The 13,049-nt window shown below is 37.0% G+C and overlaps 1 pseudogene; it reads left to right on the forward strand.

The window, feature by feature from the left end:
* Positions 1-6,384: 6,384 nt before the first annotated feature.
* LOC132174224 (uncharacterized) lies at positions 6,385-12,519 on the forward strand (annotated as a pseudogene).
* Positions 12,520-13,049: the final 530 nt, after the last annotated feature.

Below are 13,049 nucleotides of genomic sequence, written 5' to 3' on the forward strand. Positions count from 1 at the left end.
AGCATTTAATATATATAGAATTCTTACATGTGGTATCAGAGCCTTCTCTAGGCCATATTTGTTCAGCATTAAGTTATTTGTTTTTTCAATAGTTATTGTTAATGTTCAATTTTATAAATATTATTTGTTCACACACTATTGCAATAAGGCATGAGAATTTTTTTTCTCTCTTTTAAACAACTATCCAGAATGCTTTGTATATGATCTGTTTGTTTTGTGACCGAATTACCCTTTTTCTCTTTAGAGATTTTTGGAACAAAGACGTGATACTCAAAAACCTATGGAGGTAAGCCGAAAAGCAAGCCACCGCCCACTGGAACCAGAGCTCACCGGTTTCCCCACAGTAGCGGCGTTGGCCGCATAAGGTGAGCGCTGGCGGCCCGATGAGGACCGCTGGCGGCAGCCTGTAGGTAACACTGCCGTCAGCGGCGCCTTGCAAAATACAGCCGTAGAGGAAGCCCCATATGAGGCCGCCGTGATGGAAAGAAATGACAGCCCTGTACGGCTGCCGAACTTTTGGCCGGAACGGCGGTTGTTCATCGAGGTTACCCAAAAAAAAAAAAAATGACGGCAGCCCGTGTGTCGTTTGGCCGAAGAGCCGGCCCTTGGTAGCCGGCGCATGAGGAACGGCGGCGGCTAGGGTTTTAATATTTTTCGGGTTCGGATTAAGTTTTCCGGGTAGGGTTTTTTAACCCATAAGGAAACCGGGTCTAGTGTTTTTTGGGCCACTGGGTATGGGTTTATTTTAACCCAAGCCCAATACAGTTAAAAAAAAAAACAAAACAAAACAAACAAACAAGGGGTAAAAAACAATTTTGGGCACATATGGGATTAGAACCTAGGCTCTCAAAGTTGAAGGGGCCTAAGACATTCTACCATTAGGCCATGCAATTTCATATGCTTTTATGTTGCAATTTAATAAATGTTATCATTTAAATTGTTTAGCATTGAAATTATTATTTCTTTAATGCATGGACTTAAGATTAAATATATTCTTTTTATTTATATTGTTTAAATATAAATTGCTTGATGCTTGGACCTGAGAATAATTAACTAAGCCACATATGTTGGTAAATGTTTATGGTACTATCCAAAATTGCAATCGGAAAGCTCTGGCAAGGCAAATCTTGGGACTTCAGTGTGCCATTGTGCGCCCCCTTACTTACCTGGGACACTATCCGGTTGTACTTTGGAAAAAGGGAAATCATATCTAAAATCCTTAGGTAAACGCGCCTTTATTAAAAACTCCCTGGGTATTTTTTTTCGGAAATTTAGTCCTTGGGTCACTCGAAACTACTAGAAACTCTATACCGTTAATTTTTGGTAACTGCCGTTATTTGAATGAAACGAACTGTTTCACTTAAGTCTACCTAAGTGGAATTTTTGTATCCTACGTGTTCACATTGGACACGTAGGATATAAAACTCACCGTTTTGGACCATACAAAACGGTGAGTTTGGCTTAAACTTGAGGGCTTCTTTTTTTAAACCCTCAAGTTCCATACGGTCAAAATACAAACCACCCGATACACCAAGCGGCAACCCACCAACGCAGACGCCACTGACCCAAACCCCGCCGGTGACAGAACCACCGGAGACAGAACCCAACGGCGACAGAGGCCACCGGCGACAGTACCCACCGTTTTGGACCATCAATTCCGGCGTCACTTTTCCGGCTAGGTTTCCGTCAATTCACAATATTTTGAATCGGAAAAATTTGGTTTCGACGAAGGTATTTTTCGAAATTTCTTTGTGGGTTTTGTTGATTGACTGAAATGGAAGCCTTTAATAGTTGTGTTTTGAATTTTTTTGTTGTGTTGGAAGCTTTTGGTCGAAACCTCATCCCCAACCATTTTTTTGTCCAACATCTGTCGAATATTGCACTTTTGAGCCAATATTATTGTTGATTGGCAGTGGGTGTGGTCCACCTTGGTTGTGGTCCTGGAATGAGACAGTTGTTTTTTCGTGTGCACTGGCAAGTTGGTCAAGGGGGATTTTGTCGTGTTAGGCAGAAGGGATTCTATCAATTTTTTTCTGTGGGGCTTAATTTCCTTCCATTTAATGTACAACTCAACTTGCTCAATATACTGTTAAAAAAAGAAAAAAAAAACTTGCTCAATATACAACTCACCGTGCTCATTCTAGAAGGGTATGGATGTTCTGAATTTGGAGAAGTCAAATTTGGTGTTTAATTGATCTGTTATTTTAATATGGGATTTAATTTGGATGAGACATTGACAATGAAATAGTAATTTGAAGATGGTATATATATATACTGTTCTTTATATTTAAAAATTTTTTCCTTTCGTCGTTACCTCAACCACATTTTGCATTAAACAGAAGCTTTTATTATCTCATGAGCTGTCTTGTAGGATGAATTGTCTATATCCTCTTGTGATAGCTTTCCAATATGGGATTTAATCTCTCACGCTCACAAGTGTATATAATTGTACCTATATTCAACTACTTTGTTGGATTACATGCCCTCCATGCTATTGTGCATGCTAAATTTCATGTCAATCTGGTGGGATTTACTATAATCTAACACTTATTTATTTATAAGCTTGTTTTAAATTCTTTTTAAAAAAACACTTTATCTTTAACATTTTCAGATTAGACAGTTTCTTATCTCCCATTCTCTTAATATTTAGCAAGCATGATGGACATGTATATTAATATAATGTAATGGTGACTTTGGCAAAATATTGATCCTATGGAAAGTTATTAAGTAGCAAATGTAACTTAAACCTGCTTCTTTTACCTATATTGATGAATTTTTGCATAATTTAAGGCATCGAATAGGTTAATGGTTCTTATAGAAAGAGAAATTTTTTACATGTATTGATGTATTTTTGCATAATTCAATTACATTGAGTAGATTAAGAATAATGAAGCAATGGGGGCAATCCCACTACCTTTATTGCGATCCCAATGGGGCTGTGAAAGGTATGGGTGGCCCCCATTGGGATCGCAATAAATAAAATAAAAAAATAAAGAAAGAAAGAAAGAAGGAAGAAGTTGCCATTTATGAGTGTATTGTATGCATTTGTTGATCTTTCCACATATAACAATGGGCGAAAAGTGCACTTTGCACCTATAACATGCATGTCCAAAAGTATATGTTTATTATTACTATAATGGCAGTTAGCAAAAATTAACGGTATGGAGTTTCTAGTAGTTCTGAGTGACCCAAGGACTAAATTTCCAAAAAAAAATACCCAGTGAGTTTTTAATAAAAGCGCGTTTACTTAAGGATTTTAGATATGATTTCCCTTATTACTATTATGTTTTGTCCTTTTTTCCCAAATGAATGGTTGTCAACTATGTCAACCTAACATCCAAAATCAGCTTAAGTTGGGCATCTTGAGTCTAAAACATGCACGTAATCTATTTTATGCAATAGATAGATATTATTGTTTTTGTGTTTTCTTGTATGGACAAACATTTTTTCTTACACTCTTTTATGTTTTTTCTTACACTCTTTTATATTTTTTCTTGCACTCTTTTATATGTTTACAGATATGGCTGTCAATATAATCATGCACCACGGTGGGACAATGACCCATACCCCATTTAAATACGTTGGTGGCGACGTCCATGAAGTGAAAGGCTATGATGTTGACTATTTTAGTATGTGGGAAGTCAAAGAGTTGGTTCGTGACTTAAGATACATGAGCGACTTTAGATGTTGGTATAATGTCGGTGATAGTCCACATAATCAAGTGATATCTTTAAATAGTGATGCAGACGTTGTAGATTTTGTAAATATTATGGCTGAGTACAGAACACAAGATGTTCATTTATATGTTGAACATATGGTGGATAGTGCTATAATGGTAGAGGAGCATTTATTTCTTGAAGCTGTTGAAGGACAACATGGAGAAGGTGGTGGCGGGGTGGGTGAGATACCTACGGCTCCCCGTCATGATGGAGATGCAGAAGGTGGTGGCGAGGTGGGTGAGATACCTAGGCCTCCCCTTCATGATGGAGATGGAGAAGGTGACGGGGTGGATGAAATACCTAGGGATGAAGGTAGTATACTTATTTCTTATTTGTTAACTTAATTGTTTTTTCAAATAATATATCATGAGAGCACTTAGCCTTCCCTTTCCGAATGACTAACAACAAATTTGATTGTTTCTTTTAGGGATGGAGGACATACCTAATGCTGCACGTGAAGATGGAGATGTACAATGACAAGGTGGAGAAGGTGGAAATTCTCAATCAAGACATTTCAAAAGCCCACGAGTTAAAACTTAGGCTGCCCGTTCTGTTACACCATCCAAGAAACCAAGCGGGGAACCGACCACCAGCCGAGGAGGTACATACAAATTGAAATTGAGTTGGATTCTTCTTTTATTTTATTTTATTTTTTTTTTTTTTTTAGAAATAATATTCACCAGCAACTAACTTTATGTTGTCACAATTATTTATGGTTTTTTATTAGTTGATTCTTTTGTTTTTGGTTTTTTATTTTAATTTTTGTATATATTTTTTCAGTACGCAGAAGAAGAAGAAGACGGGTTGCTCAACCGGTTTTGCAGGACGAGGAAGACAATCAGAATGTTGGTGCAGACACCGTGCCCAAAACTGGTACAAAAAAAAATGGACGTGGTGGTAGGCCACGGAAGAAGAAAGTGGAAGAGGATATTGATGAAGTTATCAAGGAGCTGTTGACTGACTTCGAAGCAACTGATGGCGAGGATAAGGACCTTTTCTATGATGCTGATGAAGTCAATAAAGAGAAGGATGGGACGTCCAAATGGTGGGAAAAAGTTGACATTAACATAGGTGAGAAAGGAGCTAATTTGGGGGATGAGGAATCTGATGATGAAAGTGATGGTCTTGCAAGTTTGCAAGAAAGTGATGCTGGCGAGGTTGGAAAAAAAAGGAAGCGGTATAGACAGTTCAATCTGAAACATGACTTGAAGATTCCAGTGACGTTTGAGTTTGGGGATCAATTTGCAGATTCAGGTTCATTCAAGATGGCACTGAAGACGCATGCTGTGCAGAAAGGGTTTGATTACAACTACGAGCACAATGACACGAGTAGGGTGAGTGCAATCTGTAAATTAGAGCATTGCTCATGGAGGATTCATGCCTCTACTGATGCTACCAGGACTTGTTTTCAAATTAAGACGTACTACCCGGTTCATATTTGTGGTAATCAGTACGAAAACTCCAGATGCGATGTTGAGTATCTTGTTCGTACTTATAAGAGGGACTTCAAGGATGACCCCACGTGAACACCATATGCATTGAAACAGAGGGTGAAGAGAGACCTTAACGTCGATGTTCCTATTGATCGTTGCTATAGAGCGAAGAAGGAGGCATTGCATCAACTTTTTGGTAGGCACTCTAAGCAATATCGCCTCACACGGTGATACGCAATGGCAATACTCAGCACCAACCCTGGTAGTAGTGCTTTTGTACACAGAGATGGAGCATTCTTTCAGAGGATGTATATTTGTCTTGATGCATGCAAGAAGGGGTTCATACATGGTTTAGATGCTTGTCATCTGTGAGGATGTATATTTGTCTTGATGTATATTGTCATTTTATTGGAGGACTTATGCGGGCCAGAAGGCGGACTTGGTTGGACTATAATGTCTGACAGACAGAAGGTATTTGGTGTAAAATACTATTTATGTTCTTATTGTGTTATTTTATTCCTTTATGTTATTACATATAATTTAACATAAATTTATGTGTGTAGGGGCTTGGAATTGCAGTTGAGGCTGTGTTGCCACACGCTGAGCATCGCTTTTGTGTTCGGCACCTACATGCGAACCTCAAAGCGAAAGGCTACACAGGGAAAGCTATGAAGGATGAGTTGTGGGGGGCTGCACGTGCAGCCAATGTTTATGCGTTTGACCATCACATGCGGAATATAATGTCAATGGAGAAAGGTGCACACGATTACCTTAGTGGTGTACCTAAGGCATCATGGTCCAGACATGCTTTCAACTGCCAAACCAAAAGTGATATGTTATTAAACAACCTGGCTGAGAGCTTTAACGTGTGGATTAAGGAAGCTAGGATTAAGCCTATACTGACTATGCTTGAAGAAATTCGTCTGCAAATAATGGTACGCTTCCAGCAGAAAAGGAATGGAATTCGGTCGACGCACTACACAATATGCCCAAAGATCCAGAAAAAATTGGAGAGGTCAAAAAGTGATACAAGGAATTGTATTAGTCAGTGGCAGAATGAGTTGTAGTTTGAGATCGAGGACATATACGAGCCATTGCGTTTAGTCCGGTTAGATCATCGCACATGCACATGTGGAAGATGGCAGGTGAGTGGGATCCCTTGCTCACATGCTTGTGGCGCAATTTACATGCATAAACAAAAACCAAAGGATTATTTGGATGATTATTACAAGATGGACAAGTATATGCAAGGATATGCAGCTCGAGTTTATGGCATGAAAGGTCCGCAGACATGGCCAGCTGATGATCCATGCGATGAAATCCAGCCACCTATCATTAGAAGGGCTCCTGGTCGACCAAAGATTAGTAGGCGAAAAGCTGTAGATGAGCCGACTAACCCCTACAAGCTAACCCGTAGTGGATATATTGTTAAATGTGGAAATTGTGGGGGTTTAGGGCATAATTATAAAGGTTGTCATTTACCTTTGAACCCGGACCGGAAGAGGTGGAAACCGAAGAAATATAAGCCGAAAAAAGATGCTGCTCAAGCACAGGTAAAACAAATACATTTTACAACATAAGGTTCATATTCCAAAATTTGTTAACTTAATTATTATTGTACAAGTAATATAATAATTATTGTTGGTATTTGTCTGAATGTTTGGTTAAATTATTGTAGGGATCACAAGCTCAACCCCACCCAGAAGCAGAAGCCCACGGGTCATCACAGCGAAGTGTGCGTACACGTAGGGCTACTCAATCACAGGTAAAATTCAAGTTTTTTTTTTTTTATTAACAAAACTCTTATTTCCCGATGATTCCATAGCTACCAACTAATATCTGAAAGTTTGCTGAAATTGGTGTTGTAATTTAGTAAATTTGTCTGCGGTTTAGCATTACTGCTTGCTGACTTGTCATCTACATACTTTAAGGAGCTACTAAAAATACTGTCGACCTTGTTGAATCTTCATATTTATGCTGCAATAGTTACATTGAAAGCAGTGGAATTTTAATTACTCTTGGAAGGGTATGTTGCGACATTTAACTTGAAAAGCTGGTTATTGAGATGTGGTTTTGTCTTTGCTTATGTAATGGATGAACTCAGTAGCGCTATTTAGGATTGCATTGATGATACTTTAATGGAAGCTAACTCCACTTATCAAAAAAATAAAATCAATAAATAATGGGAGCTAACTCTAAGCTGGAAGTTTGGGAGGGTGCTTTAAGTTAAAGGTTAAGGAGGATTAAAATCTAGTATATGCAATGGAAGTTCAGTGTTGCACAGGTTATTTGGAAATGCTTCATAATCTTTGTTTTCTATTAGAAAATTTTCTATTTATAGAAGTGTTTGTACAAGTAATATAATAATTATTTGGAAATGCTTCATAATCTTTCCCTTTTTTTTTTTTTAACGCATTTTTGGGATCCCAACATGAACCACAGGCAGAGGCAGAAGCCCACGGGTCATCACAGCAAAGTGTACGTACACGTAGGGCTACTCAGTCACAGGTAAAATCCAAGTTTTTTTGTGATTAAGAAAACTCTTATTTCACGATGATCCCCCCCCCCCTTTTTTTTAACTCATTTTTTGGATCCCAACATGAACCACAGGCAGAGGCAGAAGCCCACGGGTCATCACAGCCAAGTGTACGTACACGTAGGGCTACTCAGTCACAGGTAAAATCCAAATTTTTTTGTGGTTAAGAAAACTCTTATTTCATGATGATTCCCCCCCCCCCCCCTTTTTTTTAAACGCATTTTTTGGATCCCAACATGAATCACAAGCAGAGGCAGAAGCCTACGGGTTATCACAGCCAAGTGTACGTACACATAGGGCTACTCAGTCACAGGTAAAATTCAAGTTTTTTTTTTTTTATTAAGAAAACTCTTATTTCCCGATGATTTCATAGTTGCCCACTAATATCTAAAAGTTTGCTGAAATTGGTGATGTAATTTAGTAAATTAGTCTGCAGTTTTTTTGTACTTAAAAAACTCATATACTTGTGCCTAATTTGTAATATTCACCCTAATTTCCGGTTTTTTTTTTTTTTTTTTTTTGGTATCTGCAAATAATTATTATTTTTGTTAACGCATTCTTTGGATCCCAACATGAACCACAGGCGGAAGCAGCAGCGGAATCATCATATCGTGATAGTACACGTAGGGCTACACGTGTACTAAGAAGCCGAGGAAGTGGTGCCACGCAATGATCACATTTATCACTTATCAGATCTCTTCATTTTGCCTTTTTCCCGCATACCCATTTCATAATCAAGTGATATGTCGGCTTTTTTTTGTTTTATGTTTGTAATATAAAAAACAATTGGGGGATTCATTTTGGGACTTTATGTGCTTGTTAGCTTCAATGTTGTTCATTAAGCATTAAACGTGTACGGTTAGTTATTGAATTACATTTTGAAATTTCGTCATGGCAATTACCAATTCCAGATTGTATTAGTGGACGGATAAAATTAATTCTGCCTGCAAATTCTACTGTAAGGTTCAATATTTCAGACTTAAGAGCAACATACAAATAATCATAAATTGCCGCATACAAATAAAACTAATGCATGGAAATAGTTATTCCATAAAAGTAATCAGCCAACCTGATAATTACGAACAAGCAGGATTTTTACATAATTATTACATAGAAGCCATAACCATATATCCACGTGGACAACATAGCTAAGTAAACAATATCCTTGACAACAACAAAACAGATAGTCTATTCCACTGATAATAATCTAATTGCCTCATTCTCATGCCTCAATGCCCCATCAACCTTAGACAAATCAACAGTACACAAATCACCAACAAAAAAACCAACAAATATGTTTGGATCTTTAGTTTGCCCCTAAGTAATGACACTTCACATTTCAGGGAATGAACTTGTTTATACAGCGCAGGTAGGACCTCCCTTCCGCGAGCACAGGTTTCTTTGTCATACCATTGGAAAAAATGACATTGGCCAACTTTCTGTAATTACACAAAAAAAATCTAATAATTATGAACAAGCACGAAGTAATAACTATTTCGTAAAACCAAATTATCCAAATTCAAATACCTTTTTACGGTCATACATAGCACACCCATAGAATCGCCTCCCAGGATTTTTTATAGTAGTGGATGTTATAATTGGGCTTGTAAGTCTGCACCTACACTGCACAGGTTCCATATCCTCTTTCACCGATGATGTTATAGATGCCGACGACATTGACTGTTCATTCTACAGTGAAACCCATAATTATTAGAAGTAATCACAATTCCCTAATGGGTTTCACTAAATAAAATTCACAAACCTTTTTCATCCTCCCATCGTAGAATTCGCTTTCATTGTCTCCTATCCCGAAATCTTTCTTCCTCCTGTTCATCTTATAATATGAACCTAACAATATATAACTGACATGTGAGAAAATAATCAAGCTTATAAAAGAAAAATAAAATCAAGCTTGCCAAAAAATTATTCTCACTTCAATTTGTAATCTAAACAATACTGGGAAAAAAAAATGTACCCTAAACCCTAAACAAAAGATAATCACATTGTTTAAAATGTGATTCCCCTGCAAAAATAGTACTGCTCAATTTGTAATCTAAACAATACTGTGTAGTAGCTAGAGATGGTATATGAGCATAGGCGTCTCCCTACAAACATGCAAATATGCAGTCTAATCAAACATGCAATAAGAAGAAATTAGCCGTAGCATCCAACCACATATATAATACTGCTCAATTGTAGAATGATGAAACTTCCCTAAAAAAATTTACAAAGTCATCAAAACCCAACCAACCACAATCTATCATATCCCAACAATAATACCACTTTTTTCTCCATTGAAAAATACTTTTCTTCCAAATGTTAATACTAATATGATTAACATTTCTTTCAGTAATTGACCTTTCTTCTCATCAACTAAAAAGGTGGCAACAATATTGGAGGACCTAAAAACAAAGACATGCATAGAAAAGTATGGCATGAACTATTAGGTAAAAAAAAAAAAAAAATACTGCTCAATTGTAGAATGATGAAACTGGCGTAAACTATGCACAAAGAATTCCTATTTTCATGTCCTCGGTAATCCACCATTTGAGTAGAGAAGCAAAAAAATAAAATAAATAGTTATACAGATGAAAAAATCACCCTTGATCAACTTGCCAGTGCACACGAAAAAATAACTATCTCATTCCAGGACCACAACCAAGGTGGACCACACCCACTGCCAATCAACAATAATATTGGCTCAAAAGTACAATATTCGACAGATGTTGGACAAAAAAAATGGTTGGGGATGGGGTTTCGACCAAAAGCTTTCAACACAACAAAAAAATTCAAAACACAACTATTAAAGGCTTCCATTTCAGTCAATCAATAAAACCCACAAAGAAATTTCGGAAAATACCTTCGTCGAAACTAGATTTTTCCGATTCAAAATATTGTGAATTGACGGAAACCTAGCCGGAAAAGTGACGCCGAAATTGATGGTCCAAAACGGTGGGTACTGTCGCCGGTGGCCTCTGTCGCCGGTGGGTTCTGTCTCCGGTGGTTCTATCGCCGGCGGGGTCTGCGTCGGTGGCGTCTGCGTCAGTGGGTTGCCGCTTGAGGTGTATCGGATGGTTTGTATTTTCACCGTATGAAACTTCAAAGTTTCAAAGAAGATGCCCTCAATTTTAAGCCAAACTCACCGTTTTGGATGGTCCAAAACGGTGAGTTTTATATCCTACGTGTCCAATGTGAACACGTAGGATACAAAAATTCCACTTAGGTGGACTTAAGTGAAACGGTTTGTTTCATTCAAATAACGGCAGTTACCAAAAATTAACGGTATGGAGTTTCTAGTAATTTCGAGTGACCCAAAGACTAAATTTCCGAAAAAAAATACCCAAGGAGTTTTTAATAAAGGCGCGTTTACCTAAGGATTTTAGATATGATTTCCCTTGAAAAAATACTGTTTACCCACTGACATGTTGGTTTTGTCTTTTATTCTTTTGAACTTTATTTTGACATCTATACAGTTATTGGATGTTAATGAAATAGTGATTATCATAATAATTTTAGTAGAGTCACATCATCTCGATTTTATAATGATAATTGCATCAAGATTATATATGTGAACTTCATAAAGAAAATTAACATCATGTTGTAATTCATTCATAAATTTAATTTGCCAATTCCCACAGGGACGTTTTTATTTTTATGACTTAATTAGAATAAGATAGTAAATTTAACATTGAAAATAAAATTTCTCTTATGCCCACAGTTACGGGAAATTTTATTTATTAATGCTAAATTTATTAGTCTTATTAATAAAGAGTAAATTTCATGCATGATGCAATCTTTGCCCACAGGTAGGTTGAAATTTACTATTAAATTAGCATTGGTTAATTTAAATAAAGTTATTTCATAGCATTAAAGTATTTTCTTTGGTTATTGCAGCTATTCCTTCTGTTTTAATGGATGGAACTTTTCATGTTCCAATGCTTAATGGTAACAATTTTACTGACTAGAAAGAAAATTTATTTTTTACATTGGGGTGTTTGGAGCTTGACTTGGCGCTCCGTGTGGATGAACCACCCGCCCTCACAGAGAAAAGTACGCCACAAGAGATTGTTAAACATGAACGGTGGGAGCGATCAAATCGCTTAAGTCTAATGTTCATGAAATCTCATGTCTCTAAGGGCATTAGGGGTTCCATCCCTGAATGCACTAAGGCTAAGGCATTTATTAAGGTAGTTGAGGAACAATTTGTGAGTTCCGACAAGGCCTTAGCCAGCACCCTAATGAAGAAGCTATCAAGCAAGTCCTTTGATAATTCCAGAAGTGTGAGTGAGCACATTATGAAAATTAGGGGCATGGCAGCTCAACTCAAGTCCCTAGAAATTGATATATCTGAGTCATTCTTGGTTCATTTCATATTGAACTCTCTTCCCTCTGAGTATGTTCCTTTTAAAATATCCTATAACACACATAAGGATAAATGGTCAGTAAATAAACTTCTAACCATGTGTGTTCAAGAGAAGAAGAGGTTAAAACATGAGAAGCCAGAAGGTGTTCACATGGCTATTCATGCTAAGGGAAAGACCAAGAGAGGCAAGCATGCCCAAAAATTCAAGAAGGAGAACAAGGTGCCAATCAAGAAAGTTGGCAAGAAGGATACTTGTTTTTTCTGCAAGAAATAAGGGCATATGAAGAAAGATTGCCAAAAGTATATAAAGTGGCTCGTAAGAAAAGGTAATCTTATATCTCTAGTGTGTCATGAATCTTTTTTTGTTTAGATTCCTAATAATACATGGTGGATTGATTCGGGTTCTACAATCCATATTGTCAACTCAATGCAGGGTTTTCTCACAACAAGGAAGGCAACAAGCAATGAACAACATATCTATTCAGGAAAACTGTTTTCACAAGTAGAAGTTGTTGGGACTTTTAGAATAATTTTGAAATCTGGATATGTTTTAGATCTTGAAAATGTATTTTTTATTCCAGAATTTTCTAGAAATTTAATTTCTGTTTCCAAATTAGATGTTGTTTGTTTTGGATTTTGGTTTATCAATTCAACTTTCAGTATTTTTAAAGGTGAACAATTGATTGGTGGTGGAATAAAAATTGATGGTTTATTCAAAATTGATCTAGATCCCAACTTTGAAAACAACTATTTATCATTGCATACTAATATTGGCATAAAGAGGAGTCTAATGGATCAAAACTTCACTTTGTTATGGCACAAGAGATTATGACATATCTCTATAGAGAGAATCAAAAGGTTAGTGAATGATGGAGTTTTAAAAACTCTTGACTTTACAAACCTTGGTATTTGTGTGGATTGCATAAATGGAAAGCAAACCACCAAGACCACTAAAGGTGCCAAAAGGAGTTCTGAGATTCTTGAGATCATAGACATTG

The sequence above is a fragment of the Corylus avellana genome, chromosome 11 (genome assembly GCF_965113065.1).
Source record: "Corylus avellana chromosome 11, dhCorAvel1.hap1.2, whole genome shotgun sequence".
Taxonomy (NCBI): Eukaryota; Viridiplantae; Streptophyta; class Magnoliopsida; order Fagales; family Betulaceae; genus Corylus; species Corylus avellana.